The sequence below is a fragment of the Cervus canadensis genome, chromosome 18, assembly GCF_019320065.1.
Source record: "Cervus canadensis isolate Bull #8, Minnesota chromosome 18, ASM1932006v1, whole genome shotgun sequence".
In the NCBI taxonomy this organism is placed as follows: Eukaryota; Metazoa; Chordata; class Mammalia; order Artiodactyla; family Cervidae; genus Cervus; species Cervus canadensis.
Window position 1 is genome coordinate 36,436,825 of NC_057403.1, and position 18,929 is coordinate 36,455,753.

The following is an 18,929-nucleotide window of genomic DNA, read 5'->3' on the forward strand; positions in this document are numbered from 1 at the left end:
TTGGGGGCTCTCACTACACCCATTTTATACATTCGGAAGCAGAGGCTCAAGAGGTAAAGAGGTCTGCCCAAGGTGACATGTTAACTGACAGAGCTGGAATTTGATGGGTTCAAAGCCTTTTCATCTCCATGCTGTACTGCTGAGATCAGGGCGGCCTTTTATTTCCAGGTGCCATTTGAAATGAGAGGTAAACCTTGCTTAATTTAGCAAGAAACGGTCTGTCAAGTTGACCTGACATTCCAGACTCTGGGGTGGTAAATACTGGTTTTTTGGGCTTTCCTGGTGCTCAGACAGTCAAGAATCTGCCTGCAATGTAGGAGACTGGGGTTTGATCCCTGGGTCAGGAATCAGGAGAAGGGCATGGCAACCCACTCTAGTATTCTTGCCTGGAGAATTCCATGGATACAGGACCCTGGCAGGCTACAGTCCTTGGGATCGCAAAAAAACAGACATGACTGAGCAACTAACAGTTTCACTTTTACTGGTTTTTGAGCCAGGCTGGAGCTTCCAGTACATGAGGGGTGGGGTAGGGGTAATGATGAGAGCTGGGTCCTGGATCGAACCATATGGTCCTCCAACTTGCCCGTAGAGCAAAAAGTCTTCTCCCCATTTTGCAGAGGAGGCAACTGATGCTCAGAAAGATGAACAGTGAGGTCATGGCAGAAACAGGCCTCACGTGGGTGCTCTGGCTCCAAGACCAGTAAGACAAAATGGTTCCCAGCACAGACGTTAGTACCTCTCTGCCTGGGTCTGAATCCTGCTCTTCCCCCTGCTGGCTCTAAACCTTTGAATGAGTCACTTAAAACACTTTGGACCTCAATTTCCTTATCTGCATAAATGGGAATACTATTAATAATACCATCCACCTTGTTGGGTGGCTGTGGGAATTGTGTGAAATAACCTAGGTAAATGTGGAAGGCAGGAAGTCCTAAGTAAACATTTCTAAGTTCTAGTAAACATGAAAGAGAGAGCTCTTTCTAGTCTCACACCCAGGTGGACAAGGCCAACCCTCTCCAGGACCAGCAGCCAGAAAAATCACTCTGTGCCACATTTGGCCTGGCCTAACCTTAACCAGTCCATCCTAAAGGAAATCAACCCTGAATACTCTTTGGAAGGACTGATGCTGAAGCTGAAGCTCCAATACTTTGGCCACCTGATGCAAATGGGTGACTCACTGGAAAAGACCCTGATGCTAAGGAAAGACTGAGGGCAGAAGAAGGGGGAGACAGACGATGAGGTGGCTGGATGGCATCACCGATTCAATGTGCATGAACTTGGGCAAACTCCGGGAGATGGTGAGGGACAGGGAAGTCTGGCGTGCTGCAGTCCGTGGGGTGGAGAACAGTCCATCACGACTTGGCAATTGAACAACAACCCTAATCCTAACCCAAAAGTTCATTTGGGTTTTTCTGTAAGATATTATAGAAAAGCCTGAACGAAGTTTTTTGGCCAACCTAATACCAAACTCCAGGAGGCAGCTAGAGCACAGTGTAGGGAATTGTAAGGTCTTGTGACTTGAAGCAAAATCTCTCTTTCCTTCCCCAAGTCTTGGTTTCTTGTCTGTAAAATGACTCAGTTGGCTTGGCTGGAAGGATCTTTTAGTTTTCTTCTGCCTCTAAAAACTATGATTTCGAGCTTCTTGAGACTAAATCGGTGGGCACTGTGTGTGTGTGTGTAGTATACACACATGTGCTCACCTACTCATGTGTTCATGAAAGGGGTGCATCTTGGTTGTCCCGGGCCCAGCAGTTCTCAGCAAGAGTACAAGTCTGGCAGGAAGGGAAGGTGAAGCTGACCAGACAGCAGTCAGACTATGGCAGTTGGAGAGACAGCTTCCTGCAGGAGTGGCGACCAGTAGAGCAATAAAACCTGGGCAAAGAGCAAGGTTTTCACCGGAAGTCTAGGAGAAAACTCCACAGTTCAGACTGAGGATGGGGGTCCATAATTTTCCAGAAAAACTCTCCAATATTTTAGAGCACAGTCATTCATTTACTCATTCATCCATCCTTTTATTCAGTAAACACGCAGCATGTGCCTAGTGCTTTGCTGGTGAGGGAGGTGCCTCCCCATCCTCAGAGAGCTTTCAGTCTGGTGGAATAAGACAAGGGAACCAGGTATTTATGATCCAAGGCAATAAGCAAGGATGATATTAATATTTAACAACTGGAAGAACCAGGACAATCAAAAATGAATACCTGCCAACACATCAACACACCAACATAAGGTCCTCAGTCCTCCTGTTGTGCCAGGCTTTACCCTTTCAGTTGCTGGGTGGGGGGGAGGTGTGGGGGCGTGGGAGGGGCTGGGGCTTGGGGGCCACTTGAGGGACTCAGGGAAGCAGCTGATTACCAACTGCTGTGGAAAATTTTCAACACTGTATTTTAGCCATTAGAATACCCATATCAGTGATCCTGGTTGGAGAATAGCCCTGGTGATAATGATTCAAGATGATGAGAAGGCACAGGGGCTCGGGGAAAGCTCTGTTGGGGGAGTGACATTTAAGTTGAATTAGCCAGAGTGTGCCCGCCTGGGCAAAAGTCAGGAGAGGAGGAGGGCTCAGCATTTTCAGGTGATTCAGTTTTGCTGGAGGAGGAGGAGGCAGAGATTAGACCCAGCAGGCAGGTAAGGAGAGTGTGTGTTGTAGGGTTCGGGGTAGGGGCCGTGTTAGTCACGCTCAGTGGCTTGGACTGCGTCTCCAGAGCGATGGTGAGCCATTGAAGGATTTTAATTAGGATCAGGGGAGTCGCCCGATCCAGTTTGCAAACCCCCCAGGCAACACCAAGGAACTCATTTTTCCAAAGACCTGAACCAAGGCTCAGGGAGGTTAAAACACCTATCAGATGACATGCTGCAGGTTGGATATAGCATAAATAGAACTGCTCACTTCTGGGTCCCCTTTTCTATTGAATACCATGTGTATCAGAGGCTGCCCCTTTTGTATGGAGCTTTAGAGTCTGCAAAACAGACTAAAGAAACTGCAGGAACATATGTGCCTAAGTAGAAAAAGAAAATTTGAGGGCTCACATACCAAAAAGCACATGATGGGTGGACTTCAGGCATGGATAGCTCCAGGTGGTCAAATTATGTCATCATAGATCTGTCTTGCTCAGTCTTTGCTTTCCTCTATGTTGATTTTCTTCTTAGATTCTTCTATGAAGGGAGAAACAGACTACTAACCCACCAGTTTAGCAATCCTAGCCACTAAGTACCATGCTTTTCCAATAGGTACAGCAAGTCTCAGGTTTCACTTTTATGCCCTGACTTGGCTTATGTGAGGACATGAACCAAGCCTGTGGCCAGAGAGATAGCTAGGTGGTTCTGATTGGCTAAGACCAGGTCATGTGTCCAACCCTGGCATGATGCAAGAGGAATCAGCCTTCTAGGACCACATGGACTAAGAGCAGGGGAGGTGTGGTCCCCTAAAGAAAAATGATGGTGGTGTCACCTAGAGAAGAGTGAACAGATACTAGGCACATAGAAACTAACATTTAAGCTATAGCCTGATCCTTCAGCATTAGGAGGAGGCTGCTCACCTGGGGGAGGGTGGTCGTCTCTGACCAAGGACCTCAAAAAGGTGGGGGGCATGGTCTGCCTGGTGCCTGCTCCCTGGGGCAGGAACCCTGCCCCTCTGCAGAGCTCCACCTTTCTAGAGCCAGCCAGGGAGCTCCAGTCCAGCTTGGAGCCCCCAAAACCACTTCCCTACTTCTTAATTCCAAGTTTTGGCCTGTGCCTGCTGGGGCTGGGGTTGGAGGCTGGGTTCCCTGCAGACGTTCCTCTTAGTAGACAGAACTTAGTCATGATGTGATGGAAAATTTTTAAAAAGTTTAAAAATAAAATTTAAAAAGCCAAGAGCACAAAGATAGATACTGAGACTGTGTTTGCAGTAAGATCTTCCCCCTTGTAAGCCTCTCCTTCCCCTACTCTGTCCCTGGTGAGACTTGTTGCTGGGATATGGTTTACACTGCAGAACCCCCCTTCCCCCAAAAGCAGAACTGGGTAGTGCTTAAGAACATACTCTGGAGACAGGCTGTTTGGGCTCAGATCTGAGCTCTGCCATTCAACAGTTAGTTATGTGCAAGTTATTGACCTCGTGCCTCAGTTTCCCCACCTATTAAATGGGTTTGCTGGTGCTGACAGTAGAACCTCACATGTAGGGTTGTCTAGGAATCAAATGAGCTAGTACCTGTTCAGACCAGTGTCTGAATAAGCAATATTGCACAGAATAAGCAATATATATATATATAAAGGGTGGCTATTATGTGCCACATCAGCTGCTTTGAATTCCTTTCAGGAGATGGAGGCCCCTGGAAAAGACAGGGCTTGGTCTGGCTTGTTTGTTATGATATTCCTGGTGTTCACTGTGGAGCCTGATCAAAGCAGGCCGAGGTAAGTAACTACTGAATGAATGAATGATTGAATGATTGAATGGCTTGTGCCATGGGAGCAAAGACTACCAGAATCTAGGCTGGCTGTGTGACCTTAGGTGGTTAGCTTCCCCTCCTGAGCCTCAGGCTCAACCTGAGGCTGAGATTAAAAACAGATTAAAACAGATCAGATTAGCCACTGTTACTCAGACTTTTCCAATCTGGGCCCCCATTTATATTGTGCTGGGACATACACACACTGAAACTGAAATTTTCACAAGATAACACTTACTTTCCTCTGTGCAATATACTCTGATATATCCTATTTTCTCCTGTATTACTCTATTTTACCCTTTTTCATTTTTTAAAAAATGTGATCCTGACCCAGTGAATAGATTTGAAGTCTCACTAACTTCTGGAGACCTACAGTTGAAAAACTGAACTGGATAAAAGCACGGTCTTTTCTGACTTGGACCCTGATGATGTTATAAATCTCACCTAAGAAACATCATTTGATTCTGTGTGATGGATAAGAGCTTGGACCCTGGCAGGAGAGGGCTGGGTTCAAGTCCAGGGATACTGACCTGTGCTGATCTTGTTATTAATATGTAATCTCTAGGTGCCTAGGTTTCCTTCTTAATACAATGGAGGTAAAAATGACTCTTTCCTCTTCGGGATGGTGCGAGGGTTAAGTGAATTGACACCTGCAAAGCACTAGATGCTTCTAAATGCTCCAAGAAGAACTTTTTAAAAACATTTTTTGTTGTTTGAAAAGAACATCTATAACACTTTGTGGGTAGTCTTCAGAGAATCAGACCTCAGGAGATATTTGTGCATTTTTTGGAGGTTATCAGAGCATTCCTCTCCCTCTCTGGGAAAAAAGACAACTGAGTTTTCAGGAGGGGAAGGTATTTGCCCAAGATCACCAGCAAGTCAGAGACAGAGCTTCAGGCATCAGGCCTCAGACTTTAAGAAGGCTCTACAAACTGTCGATTCCAGAGAAAGCAAGGGAAACCCTCTTTCCTCACTGCTCAGAAGCCACAGATCTCAAGCCTTCTTTCTTTTTCTTTGCATAAACCATTTTTCCCTGTTTTTAGTTCACTGATTTCTAAGATGTCAGTGTTCACTCTCGTCATCTACTGCTTGACCACATTCAATTTACTTGATTCATGGACCTAACATCCCAGGTTCCTATGCAATATTGCTCTTAACAGCATCAGACTTTACTTTCACCACCAGACACATCCACACCTGAGTGCCGTTTCCGCTTTGGCCCAGCCACTTCATTCTTTCTGGAGCTTTCAGTAATTGTCCTCTGCTCTACCTCAGGAGCATATTAGACACCTTCTAACCTGAGTGGCTAACTTCTGGTGTCATATCCTTTTGCCTTTTCATACTGTTCATGGGGTTCTCGTGGCAAGAAAACTGCAGTGATTTGCCATCCCCTCCTCCAGTGGACCACATTTTGTCAGAACTCTTCACCATGACCCATCTGTCTTGGGTGGCCCTGCAAGGCGTGGCTCATAGGTTTTGAGTTATACAAGCCCCATTCACCACACCAAGGCTGTGACCCAGTCTTGTAGAAGGGCATCTATCTTTAAACACTGAAGTAGGCTTTACATATAGTAAAATTCACTCCTTCTGGTGTGAAATTTTGTGAATTTTGACAAACATATACAATCATGTATCAACCCCCAAACTCAAGATATAGGACAGCTTCTGTCATACCAAAAATTTCCCCTGTGCCCTTTGGGTCCAATCTCTCCATCCACCCTTAGTCCCTCCAGTCACTGAGCTCTTTTCTTTTTTTTTTTTTTTAAGTCTTTATTGAATTTGTTACAATGTTGCTTCTGTTTTATATTTTGGTTTTTTGGCCCAGAGGCATGTGGGATCTTAGCTTCCTGACCAGGGATCGAACTCACACCCCCTGCATTGGAAACTGAAGACTCAACCACTAGACCACCAGAGAAGTCCCAGCTCTTTTCTGTCTCTATAGTTTTGCCTTTTCTAGAAATACTTTTGAGATTCATCTATGTTGTACATATATACATTTTTGCTTAGCAGTATTCCACTGTACGGTTACCACAAATTATTTATCCATTTACCAGTTAATGGGCATTTGGGCTATTTCTAGTTATGAGTTATTATGAATAAAAACTGCTGGGAATATTCAGATGTCTTTATGTGGACATATGTTTTCATTTTTCTTGGGTAAGTATCTATGAATAGAATTGCCAAATCAGATGGTTACCATAGGTTTAACTTTCCAAGAAATTGCCAAACTGTTTTTTCCAAAGTGCGTATGCCATGCTGTCATGCCATCAGCAGTGCATCAGAGTTCTGGTTGCTCCACGCATGCTTCACACCAGTGTGGGCACTCTTAAGTTTTAGCCGTGTAGTGATATCTTACTGTGGTTTTAATTTCTAATTACTTAATGACTGATATGGAGCACCACACATCTTCCTTATTTCTTTACAAAAATTATACACGTAGTAAATAGCCACAGTAGAAAAAAAATTAATGTAAAGATAAGCAAAAATAAGAAAAATTAAAGATCATCTGTTACCCTAGAGTTAATCATAACTGACATTTTGAGCTATATCCAACCTCAGTCTCTTCAGATAAACATATAAATTGCATTTTACTTATTTATCTGAGAACATGACACATGCACCTGATACAAAGTTTGAAAGGAATGAAAGGGTAAATATTGAGAAATAAGCCTCCCCTTCATTCTATTGCCAAACTTAGAAAGCCCAACCAGACGTGGGATATCAGAGAACAGGTATTAACTGCGTCCCTTTGATGCGCTAGTGAGAATGTCCACATCAAGTCCACTAAAACTGAACACACACAAGCCCCAGCGCACCCATTCCTCAGCCTTCAACCAGAGGAAACGGCAGCAACCTGTGCACCAGGATACTCAGACAAGGATATTCACAGATGCATCATTCATTACAGCGAAAATCTGGAAAAATCCAGATGTCCATTGACAGGATAATGGATTTTCAAAATGCAACGGTGAAAGTCACGCAGTCATGTTTGACTCTTTGCAACCCCATGGACTATACAGTCCATGGAATTTTCTAGGTCAGAATACTGGAGCCTTTCTCTTCTCCAGGAGACCTTCCCAACCTAGGGATCCAACCCAGGTCTCCTGCATTGCCGGCTGAGCCACAAGGGAAGCCCAAGAGTACTGGAGTGGGTAGCCTGTCCCTTCTCCAGCAGATCTTTCTGACCCAGGAATCGAACCTGGGTCTCCTGCATTGCAGGTGGATTCTTTACCAGCTGAGCCATCAGGGAGCTCCTCAAAATGCAATACATTCATCTAATGGATGGATACAGAGCAATGAGGAAAACGGACTGCAGCTACACACAACAGCATGAGTGAATCTCCATAGTATGATGTCGAGTGGAAAAACTAGCTTCAAAGGATTCCATACAGCATGACAGTCTTCTTATGAAGATTAGAAACAACTCCAAGTACACAATACATTATTCAGATCATAAGTATACATGTATCAACTATACAAAGGGAGCAAGCAAAGGAGAAGTACAAACATCAGAAGATTGGGTGACCTTTTGGGGGATGTAGAGATCTTGGGATAGAGAAGGAGCCCATGTGTACTGTCTTTCTATCCCCTGGGTTGGGTGGAGAGTTAAAAATAAATGATCAAAAAATAAAATAAATGATCAATGAATCCATGGGCCTCTGTAGTGGTCCAATCATTAAGAATCCACCTGCCAATGCAAGGGACATGGGTTCAGTCCCTGGTTGGGGAAGATCTCACATGCTGTGGAGCAACTAAGCCCATGTACCACAACTCCTGAAGTCTATGTACCTAGAGCCTGTGCTCCACAATTAAGGGTGGCCCCTCTGCTCGCCACAACTAGAGAAAGCCCAAGTACAGCAATGAGGATTCAGCACAGCCATAAATAAATAAAAAAATTTAAAAACATAGTCAATTAATCAAATTGAAAACTGGGCAGGCACAGACCAATGATATAAATGTATCATGAATCCAGGATTATGATTCATCTAATTTTAAGCACATGAGATGCGTTAAAAATTAAAAAGGAAGTCTTCCTCTCTGGGCCCCAGCCACTTCATTCGCCTCCCTAAAGACAAATACTGTTACCACTTTCTGTGTTTCCCTCAGAAATAAACCACCTTACTCTACCTATGCTATAGAGTAACTGTTTTTATTCAACAGCATTTCATGGACAACCTACCACATCAATAAACATAGATTCCTAACAGCATTTTAATGGCTGCATAATTTTCCACTAAAGATGCCTATATTTTATTAAACTATTTCCTTTTCTGATGGACCTAGGTTTCCCGCCCCCCTTCCTCGCAGTGTTTATTCTCATAAACAGTGTTATGAGGAACTCCTTTATATACACGACTTTGATGAATTCTATAGAGAGGTCTTTAGGGTAAGTTTCTGAAAGTGGAGTTACTGGGTCAAAAATGATGTGCATATTTCAGAATTTTGAGCCATATATTGTGCCCACCAGCAAGGAGAGCGGTCTGGGGGCTGGCCTGGTGCTGAGAGGTCTTTTGTTACTGAAGATACCCCAGAGGTTATTCAACAGCAAAGCCCTGTTAACCATTCCCAGGACCTCCCTGTGGGGCAGCAGGAAATGGGGCGGCTCCCTGGACAGAGGAGAACAATGAGTCTTTATTAAAATGCAATTCACCGAGAATGCTTTATTAGCACAGATCTTGCCCATGCATTTGGGCAACTCTCCGGGACTGGTGTGGGACTGTCTCTTGAGGGAAGATAAGCAGGAGCCCAGGGTGTGCCCGGCTCCTTAGTGCCATATCCCACTTCTGGTCACTCAATTATACAATTAATAATGTGCCATGGGGAAAAGTTAGCATGAGAGTCAGATGGCCTGGGTTAAAACCTTTGTTTCTCTGCTTCCTAGCTGTGTGACTCTGGGTAAGTTTAGAATCTCTCTAGTTTAAGTTTGCCCTTCCCTATAATTGGGGCTAATGCTACCTAGCTCATGTCTGTTTTGACACATAAATGAGCTTATATACATAAAGTACTCAAAACACACTTGACTGGACTTCCCTGGTGGTCCAGTGGTTAAAGAATCTGCCTTCCAATGCAGGGGACATGGATTCAATCCCTGGTCCAGGAAGATCCCACAAGCTGCAGAGCAAATAAGCCCGTGCACCACGACTACTGAGTTAGTGCTCTAGAGCCAGCATGCCACAACTAGAGAAGCCTGGATACTGCAATGATAAGCCTTTGTACCACAGTTAGAGAAAGCCTGTGTGCCCCAACAAAGACCCAGCACAGCCAGAAAAAAAAACAAACAAAAGCGAACACTTGGTGCAGAAAGTGCTCTATAATTACGAACTACCCCTAGGTGCCTGCCCTTGGCTAGACTCACAACCCCTCCCCTCAAGGCATCCTCAGACTGGTGGGAGAGATGGAAGCTTTTACAATTCAGGGTGATGAGGTAGATGCCAAACCTGGAAGACTTCCTGGAAGAAGAGTCATCAGGGCAAGAACCAAGTCACTTGTAGGCTAAAGGAGAGGCAAAGTGGCTATGAGAGAGGAGGGACCAGCCAGGAATCGAAAAGATGGGATTCAGAGAAGGTCTTGGATTTTAGGTCAGCAATTTCTCAGCACCAGCCTGGTCCCAGGTACTGCATTCAGTGCCAGGGGTGAATGCGGGCTGGAGATGATCAGACAGAGATCCTCAGTAAGCTTACTCTCTAACTGGAGAGTGGAACATGAAGCCTAGTACAAGCACTGGACTCGGATGAAATCTACTAGAGGAAGGAACACAGTGTCAAGGGAGCAACTCATTCTGACTCCAGGATTGTGAAAGGCTTTGTAGAGGAAATGCTTGCACAAATTGATCAAATTTGGGGGGCAGGGGGGCAGAATTGAGGAGAAATAAGACACCCCTGATCAGGGAAAAAGGCCCAAGCAAAGGTGAGGCAATGGGAAAGCCAGCATCCTAAAAAGATATCGTGTGGCTTGTGGGGCCTGAACGGGGAAGAGGTGAGGGGTGGGCAGGATTAAGGCTGTAAGGTCAACTGAGGCCAGGATTTGGAGGGCATCACATGACATGCTACTTGGACTTCATCTAGTAGGTCATGGGAACGGAACAGAAGTCTTTAATCAGAGAAGAGACATGATGACATCTGTGTTCTGGGAAGGTGACCTTGGCACAGATGGGGGAGGAGTCCTGGGAGGCCGCACCGCACCACTCAAGGGCCGCTGCAATTGTCTAAGCAACAGAACGGGTGGGCACAGAGAGCCCAGGGTTGGGGGAGGGCGGCGGCATGTGTATAAACAGCTCCCTGAAACACTTACAATCCAAACCCCTGAAGTTATTCCCCGGTGACTCTTGAGCCGAGCTGTCTAATATCGCTGGAAAAATAAACCTGCTCCTGACCCCAGGCGGCGGGAGCAATAGTAACCCAATATGCTTGTTGATTAGGATGAGGGTCAACGGAATTACTAGGGGGAAATAGAGTGACATATTAAAGTGAAATGACTTGCTTTTATTGTTTTTTCCTTAACGGAAACAATACATGAGATCAACATTTCAAATAATTCTCAAGGATGGTAAAGTGCAGCCCACCAAAACCAATCTTGACGTTTGTTTCCATACAGACATAGAGTGAGGGGTGGGACTAAAGCGTGGGGAGATCTCAGGAGGAGGAGGAGGAAGGGGAGAATCTGGCCCAGGGGCAGAGGGAGGAGGAAGGTGGCCTGGAAGGGAGGCTAATGCGCTGGGCCTGGAGGTGGACTGAGGGCGAACCTTGGAACTGGAGGCCCAGCCAAGTTTCTTACCTTTCTCAGCTCTGATTTTCTTGTCAAACGGGGGTAAAAACAGCCTCCTCATAGGGCACAATAAATGCTATTGGATCTGTATCTTAAAAAGATTCCATTATCTTGGCCACCTGACTAGCACGGGATAAAAGGAAGCACTCTGCATACTACCTGGCTTTTAAAAACTTTCTTAAAGTTTTTTTTTGTTTTGGTTTTGGTTTTTTGGCTGGACTGCATAACTTGAGGGTCTTAGTTCCCTGAGCAAGGACTGAACCCAGGTCCATGGCAGTGAAAGCGTGGACCTGGGTTCAGTGAAAGTGCTGGGTCCGAACCATGGGACCACCAGGGAATTCTCAAAAACTCCCAAGAAGTTTCTTAAGACGAAGGGTTGTTGCTGCTGATAGCTTTACTACCATTTCCTTCTGGAGTTCTCATTGGCCGCATGTCATCCACGGGGATTCAACTGCTCTTGTTTGAAACCTCTCTCATGGGGTTGTCCAGGATGGGGTGCTCTCACAGCTTCAGGACCCCAGGTCCAGTGGCTCGCAGCTTCCTCCATCCCCAGCTTCCAGGAAGCGCCCGGGGTCGATGGGGTGACTTACTCCTCTTCCTCCCCACTGCCCATAGCTGCTTGGTGGCTCATGAAGTGACTTACACGAGGGCCCTGAAGCTCTTGCTTTCACGGCCTGCGCTCAGGCCTCGCCCCTCGGCTTTTACTTCTCTCCAGTAAACCACCCACGGGAAGAGAAGAGGAATATGTGGGACAGGATGTGGGTTCCCTTCATGATAAGGGGTCACCACTTCTCCTTCACTCTTCCTCTTCCTTCCTCTCCAGCTGGTGGCGACTTCCCTCTCCCATCTCTAGAAGGAAGCAGAACAGAAGCTGAGAAGCTGGCACCAAGGTCCCTACCTTCCAGGGGCCCCTGGCCTGCAGGCAGCCCAGACCCCTCTCCAGAACCGCACAGCGGTAGAACCCTACTGCACCTGAACATTTCCACTTCCATGTCCAATAGGCACCTCAAAGTGCTCAAAAATACAGGCAAGTTCAGAACAAAATCCACCATTGCTCTTCTCTGACCTGCTCCTCAGCTTGTCTTCATTTCAGAAAATGGCACCATTATCAGCCCAGCTGCCCAGGGCAGAAACCTGAATGTCGTGTCCTTAATGCCTTCCTCTTGCTCACTGCCTACATCTGATCAGCCATGGAATCCTTCCAAAGATCCCTGAATCTACCCATTTCTTCTTTCTTTGGCTGTGCCCTGCAGGTTGTGGGATCTTAGTTTCCCAACCACGGATCAAATCCCGCACCCTTAATAGGGAAAGTGCGGAGTCCAAACTGCTGGACCGCCAGGGAATTACCTCTACCCACTTCTGCCCACCCCACCCCCCGACCTTTGTCCCAGCCACCTTCACCCCTAGTCAGACAACAACAATGCCTTGTATGCTCGATGGTTCTCCTTTGCCCACAAATGCACTCTGCTTGTTTCTATCCCTGCTTTGTGCTCCAGAAGCCCGACCTGTCTGTATGGGCGGCACCAGCCCCAGATCCTTGCCTTCTGGCTTCCAGCATGGAACCCATAAGAGACGGGGCTGGGAGGAGAGTGAGTTCAGACTCCGCTCTCCCGTCCCTGCCCGCTGAGGTTTGGCAGTGGCTGCATTCTACAACCCACGGCCACACCTCCTGCCATGTGGACCCTCTACTGTGGCTCCAGCTCTCACTGGGGGGTGAAAAGTCATTTCCTCCCCTTGTCCTATGTCCCATCAGACCTAAGGGTGGCGATGGCTTCCCATCTGCTAGTCCCAGGGGTGTCCAGCTATCCCACACTGGTGATGGAGCCCAGTGATTCTCAACCAGGGATGACTGTGCCCCTCCCTGGGAACATCTGGCAATGTTGAGAGAGGTTTTTGCTTGTCACAGCTGGGGAGGGGCGCCACTGAAATCTAATGGGGAGAGGCCAGGGATTCGGCTGAACATCTTACAATGCACAGAACAGCCCCCACCCCACCCCTCGACAAAGAACTATCCCTCCCACAAGTCAACAGCGCTGAGCTTAAGCAACCTTGCCACCCTACCCACCGCACTGAGAACAGGACCTGCACCAACTCTCCTCACTTGATCTTTTGAGGTTCGTCTCTGTTTCTTGCCAGCATCCTGACCGATACATCAGGTCTCCCCCTTTTCTCTTTCTCCCTCTCCAGTTCATTCTCCACACAGGTAGCCCAAGGGCTCTGCCTCGCTGCCTCATTCCTTTCATTTTTTTTAAATCTAACTTTTGAGATGGGTAAGGCATTCAACTAGTTTAAAAATAACAGGAGGACTTCCCTGATCGTCCAGTGGTTAAGACGCTGTACTCCCAATGAAGGGGGCATAGCTTCAACCCCTGGTTGGGGAACTAAGATCCTGCGTGCTACACTGTGTAGCCAAAAATAAAAATCAAACCAAACCAACCAACCAACCAACCAAACAAACAAAACAAACCACACGACACAAAAAAGGTATGAAGTACAAGTGTCCCTTCCACTCCTGTCAGCCATCCACCTAATTAATTCCCAGCCCTCTCCCAGCAGTTAACTAGCTACTGTTAGGAGTTTCTTTATATTTTTCTAGAGCTGTGCAGTCCAATATGGTTTAAATTTAATAATTAAGTTAAAAATTATGTTCCTTGGTCACAGAAGCCACAATTCAAGTGTCACCTGTGGCTAGTGGCTACTGTGTTAGTCAGCTGAAATATAGAACATTTTCATCATCAGAAAAAATTCTATTACACGGGGCTGTACTACAGTTTCTCTCTGCAAATTTATCTAAAAAATTCATGTAGTCTCATTTTTTATACAAAAGGTAGCACACATTCCACATTGTTCTCCAACTTTGTTTTTTCACTTGACAAGATATCTTATGGATCTTTCCACATTTGTGCATAAAGAGCTTTCTTTTTTTCCTTTTTCGTTTTCAGTTGTAGAAACCTTCCCTGATTCCACATCAGGTCAGACTAAAATCACTAGTCCTGTAATTGCTTGGTTCTTCCTGGCCTGCTGGTCTCCATGCAGTGAGCGTGACACAGTTTATTTAAGCAACCACTCACTGATGGACTAAGGGCTCCGATTAACCTTTTGCTTTTACAGACAATGCAACAACAGTGAATGGCCTTGTCCACCTGGAATTTTGCATGTAAACATATGTCTATCTAGAACACAGCCATGAGGGATCATTCTAGAGTACCAATTTGGTCATGCCTCTCCCCTGCTGAGCACACACTGCTCCTCCTGATCTCCTTCTCCAGCCCACAGCCCTCAGGTCTCAGCTTGGATGTCACCTCTTCCAGGAAGCCTTCCTGACTCCACATCAGGTTAGACTAAGATCACTTGCCCTGTAATTGCCTGGTTCGTCCTGGTCTCCTTCCTCAGTCTGGAGCTTTATAAGGGATGCACAGGGTGGGGCTGTCTTGTTTTTCCCTGTATCCCCAGGGCCTGGCACTCAGTAAGGGTCCAATAAATATTTGCTTAATGACGAGGAGGGTACCAAGTTCTAGCAGTGGTTCTTACCAGCACTCCATGGGCTCTCGAACCAAGAGAGAGAGCCCATGAGGAGAACCCCAGCGAGCAGCTGATCCAGATGGGGAAACTGAGGCACAGAGGTGGCAGGCAGCGTTTAGATCAGCCTCTCTGACTCTAATCTCTTTTTTCTAGCTCACTTTATGGTTAACAACAACAATAATAGTAATAACATTAACTATAAGGTTAATATTTACCAAGTATTTCTATGTGCTAAGTGCTGCTCTGTGTGTTACATGAATTAACTTATTTGATTGTTGCAGCAGCTCTGTGAGGTAGATACTCCCATCATCCCCATCTTACGGGTAGAGAAACTGATAACTTGTCACAAATGGCAGAGAATGTTGAACCCAGGCTCTGGGGCTTCAGAGCTCACACTCTTATGCACTCTGCTGAGCTGTCCACTAGTCTTGGCAGCTTCTCCCTTATCCAAAGTTCATTGTGGCTCTTCATCAACTCTCAAACCCAGAGCTTCTTCTCTTGTCATCCCCATCCCTCCCAGCTTGACTAAGTTTATTTTCTACTTTGTTGGGTTCTCCCAGAACAAGATCCTGAGACCTGAGCCAGATTGGGCTCTCCTAGCCATTTTTCTCTACGCCTCAGTTTTCTCATCTCTACAAGTCAATGGCAAAGGAAAGCATGACACTCTCCTTTCTTTCAGCCTCTTATCCAACTCCCATGTATCCTTTAAGGACAATTTAAAGAGCCTCCTCCTTCAGGAAGTCTTCTCAGATTTCTCCAGCCCCTAAAGTTCCCTCCCACTCTTCCCTGAAGTAGGCAACTATTAACGCTTAGATTAGCACTTAATTCTTCTTTTATATTCTGGATTGTAAATTTCCCCCCATACCCTCCTCAACAAAGAAAGTGATACTCTTTGAAAGAACATATAAGATAAAAAACAGAGCATGTTTTCAATTTTGGAGCTTCATTCTTTGAAGTACCACCTTCATGGGCATGTATACACTTGTATACATGTTTATGGCATACCTGAGTCCCACCTTCACTAATCTTTACTTAATACTGTTTCTTCAATAAACTCACTATTTAAAACTTAAAAAAAAAAATTATTTTAAATGAAAAACTAACAGTATTATAAATGAAAAACCAGCATCCTTTGTCATAACTAAAGTGAAAATAAATACAATGATGATGGAACAGTGTCATTAATTTCTAGGCCTTGCTTCTCTGGTTAAAAGAGAACCATAAAGGTTAAAGTCACTGTAGACTTGCAAAGCACAAAAAAAGGGACTCTTTCCTTGACCCAAGCAGAAAAAAGATTGAAAGAACACTGAAAATGGAATGACTTTCTCTGTGTATGATTCAGGATCACGTAAGACTTTAACACCTTGCTCACGCCTCGCCCAGCACCCTCTCACACCCCACACAGGCCTGAAGCCTATACTCTACGGCTTGGTCAGAGCAGACAGGACCAGAACCACCTTTCCTCCCCTCTCTCTAGCCTCAGTCTGTAGGATGGAAATGAGCACAACCACCCCAAGACTGCTGCAGGGTCAAATGAGATGTAAAAAAAAAAAAAAAAAGCAATGTTACAAGTGGCATCCCTGGATTCTCTCAGCTCTGCTGCTTACTATCTGGGCATGACCATGGGTGACTTACCTTGCCTCCCTGGGCCTCAGCTTCCTCACTGCCAAAAGGGAAATTATAGAGGACTTCTCGGGTGGTCCAGTGGTCATGATTCCACACTTCCAGTGTGGGTTCCATCCCTGGTCAGAGAACTAAGATCCTGCCTGCCACATGGTAGGGGAGGTAGTTTATAAAACCTTCCTTGAAGGCTGTAAAGCACCTTTATTCCTTTATTTGACAAACATTCATTGAATACCTACAATGGAACCAGGAACTATTCCATCGGCTGGAGATGTAGTGTGAAAAAAAAGAAATAAAAATCCCTGTTCTCATGGAGCTTATATTAAATGGGGGTTTGGGAGGCCAGAGGACAGATGGATAAAATATATTTTCTCTGTCCATGGGATTCTCCGGTCAAGAATACTGGAGTGGGTAGCCATTCTCTTTTCCAGGGAATTTTCCCAATCCAGGGATCGAACCCGGGTCTCCAGGACTGCAGGCAGATTCCTTACCATTTGAACCACCAGGGAAGCCCCATAGTACAGTACAGTGAGAATAAATACTATGGAAAAATAAGGTGTGGTGGGTGGGGGCAGGATTGCACTTCTGAAGTGGGACACAATCTCTAACCGGTAGACATTTGGATGATGCCTGAAGGAGGTGAGGAGCCATGATACCCCGGGGTGAGGGGCATGCCAGGCAGAGGGCACAGCAAGGGCAAAGGCCCCAAGGTGGGAACCAGCCTGCATGATCCTGAGAACAGGAGGCTGACTAGCAAGAACAGTGGTAGGAGTGAGGGGACAGCAGTAGGAGGCGAGGTCCCGGGGCTATGGGATCAGAGCCTGCAGAGCCTGCTGGGCCATTTTAAAACTCTGGTTTTGATTTGCAGTGAAACGTCAGGGTATCATCTTACACATGGTACGTGCGCATAACTCACAGATGCTCTAAACGTAGTAATTCCCGAAATTACTTAGCATTGTCTCACCAGAAGCCCTGGGCTGTCAAGCTCCAGGGTGACTAGAGGCCTGCCCTCCGCTGCCCTGTCGGCTGGCCCTGGTTTATTGGAAGGCAGTGGGAACGGGAAAGGATGGAAGCGAGCCCGGGCATTCCTGACCCACCCATCTCCTCTCAGATTCCTCTCCAGGCCCGTCACGCCCCTGCCGCATGCTGGGCAGTGGGCACAGGAATGCTGAGGCAGCTGAGGGCTGGACTCCACCCGGACTTGCAGAAGGTCTAATGACAAGCAACAACAACAGCGATGGTGGCAGTTACCAGTTATTGAGCCCCAGCTGCCCGGCTGGCAGAGCACTGAGTGCTTTCCCATATCGCCTCACACTGGCCTGCTGTTAGCCCTTGGAGAGAAGTGTGGTCTCGGGGGAAAGGAGGCTGGTGAGCCACACCCTCACCTCTGTGACCTCCAGGGGCTCTATTCTTCACCAGGGCTCTGTGTCCCCAGACTCGGGGCTTCTTTGTGACAGCTCCTTTCCCTCAGTCCAGGGGCCCCCGACGGAGAAGAATCTTGCCGCTCCGGCCTGCCAGCTCTGCAGCTGCCCGCAGGCCTGGACAGGTCCAGGCCGCCTTCTCGGTGGCTGAGAATGGAGCAGGGGAGGAATCAGGTTTCGCCGCTCTGGGATGGAGGCGAGGCTGCTGAGTCGGCTTTTCCAGGGCTGCTGGGATCAGGCCCTGCCTTGACCTCAGCCTGCAGGCCGGGTGTGGAGGTGGCGGCTCGGGACTGGGCACATGGGCCCTACTTCGTACCCTTCCGACCTCATCTCCCACTGCGTTCTTGCTCCTCCCTCTGCTCCAGCAGCCTCCCTGTGGGACTCAGCTGAAGTTCCCCTAGCACTCCGGCCTCAGGGCCTTCGCATTCGCAACTTTTCCTAGACATAGCTGCATACTTGTTCCCCAGTATTCTTCATTCTTTGCTCAAATGCCCCCTTCTCAGCAAGGCCTTTCCTAACTACTAGAATTGAACCCCCATTCCAGCCGCTTATTTCCTATACCCATCCCAGGGAGTTGGTGATGGACAGGGAAGCCTGGCATCCTGCAGTCCATGGGATTGCAAAGAGTTCGACATGACTGAGCAACTGAACTAAACTGATCCCAGCTTTACCTTCCTCTATAGCCTCACCTTTCACTGTTCTATTTTACTGATTCATCTTGTTTACGGTCTGTCTCCCACTGAATGTCAGCAGGATGGCCCTTAGGCTGGGCAGGAAGGCCTTGCTCTGGGCCTCCTACCCTTCCTAGGGAGTCATGGAGTTGTGATTCCTAGCACCTGTGTCTCCCACCCTGCCCAGCACAAATGGTCCCAGGCCCTCCCCACATCTGTCCTGAGGGAAGCCCGCACAGCCCTGGTATACTCCCAGGCCCAGGGTCAGTGGAAGGCTACTTGTCTAGATCAGTGGACTGAGCTTGGATGGGTGGGCTGGGGAATACATACACACACACGTGTGCACAAGGACCCTCATGGTATAGGATGGAACCTGGGCTGGGAGACTGGCAGGCTGACCGCCACTCCTGGGCTGGAGGCTAACTCTGCCCACCTAGTACCCTAGGTGTCTGGGAATCCAGATTAAAACCTGGCCTTCCAGATAGCTATGAAGACATGCTTGTCCATAT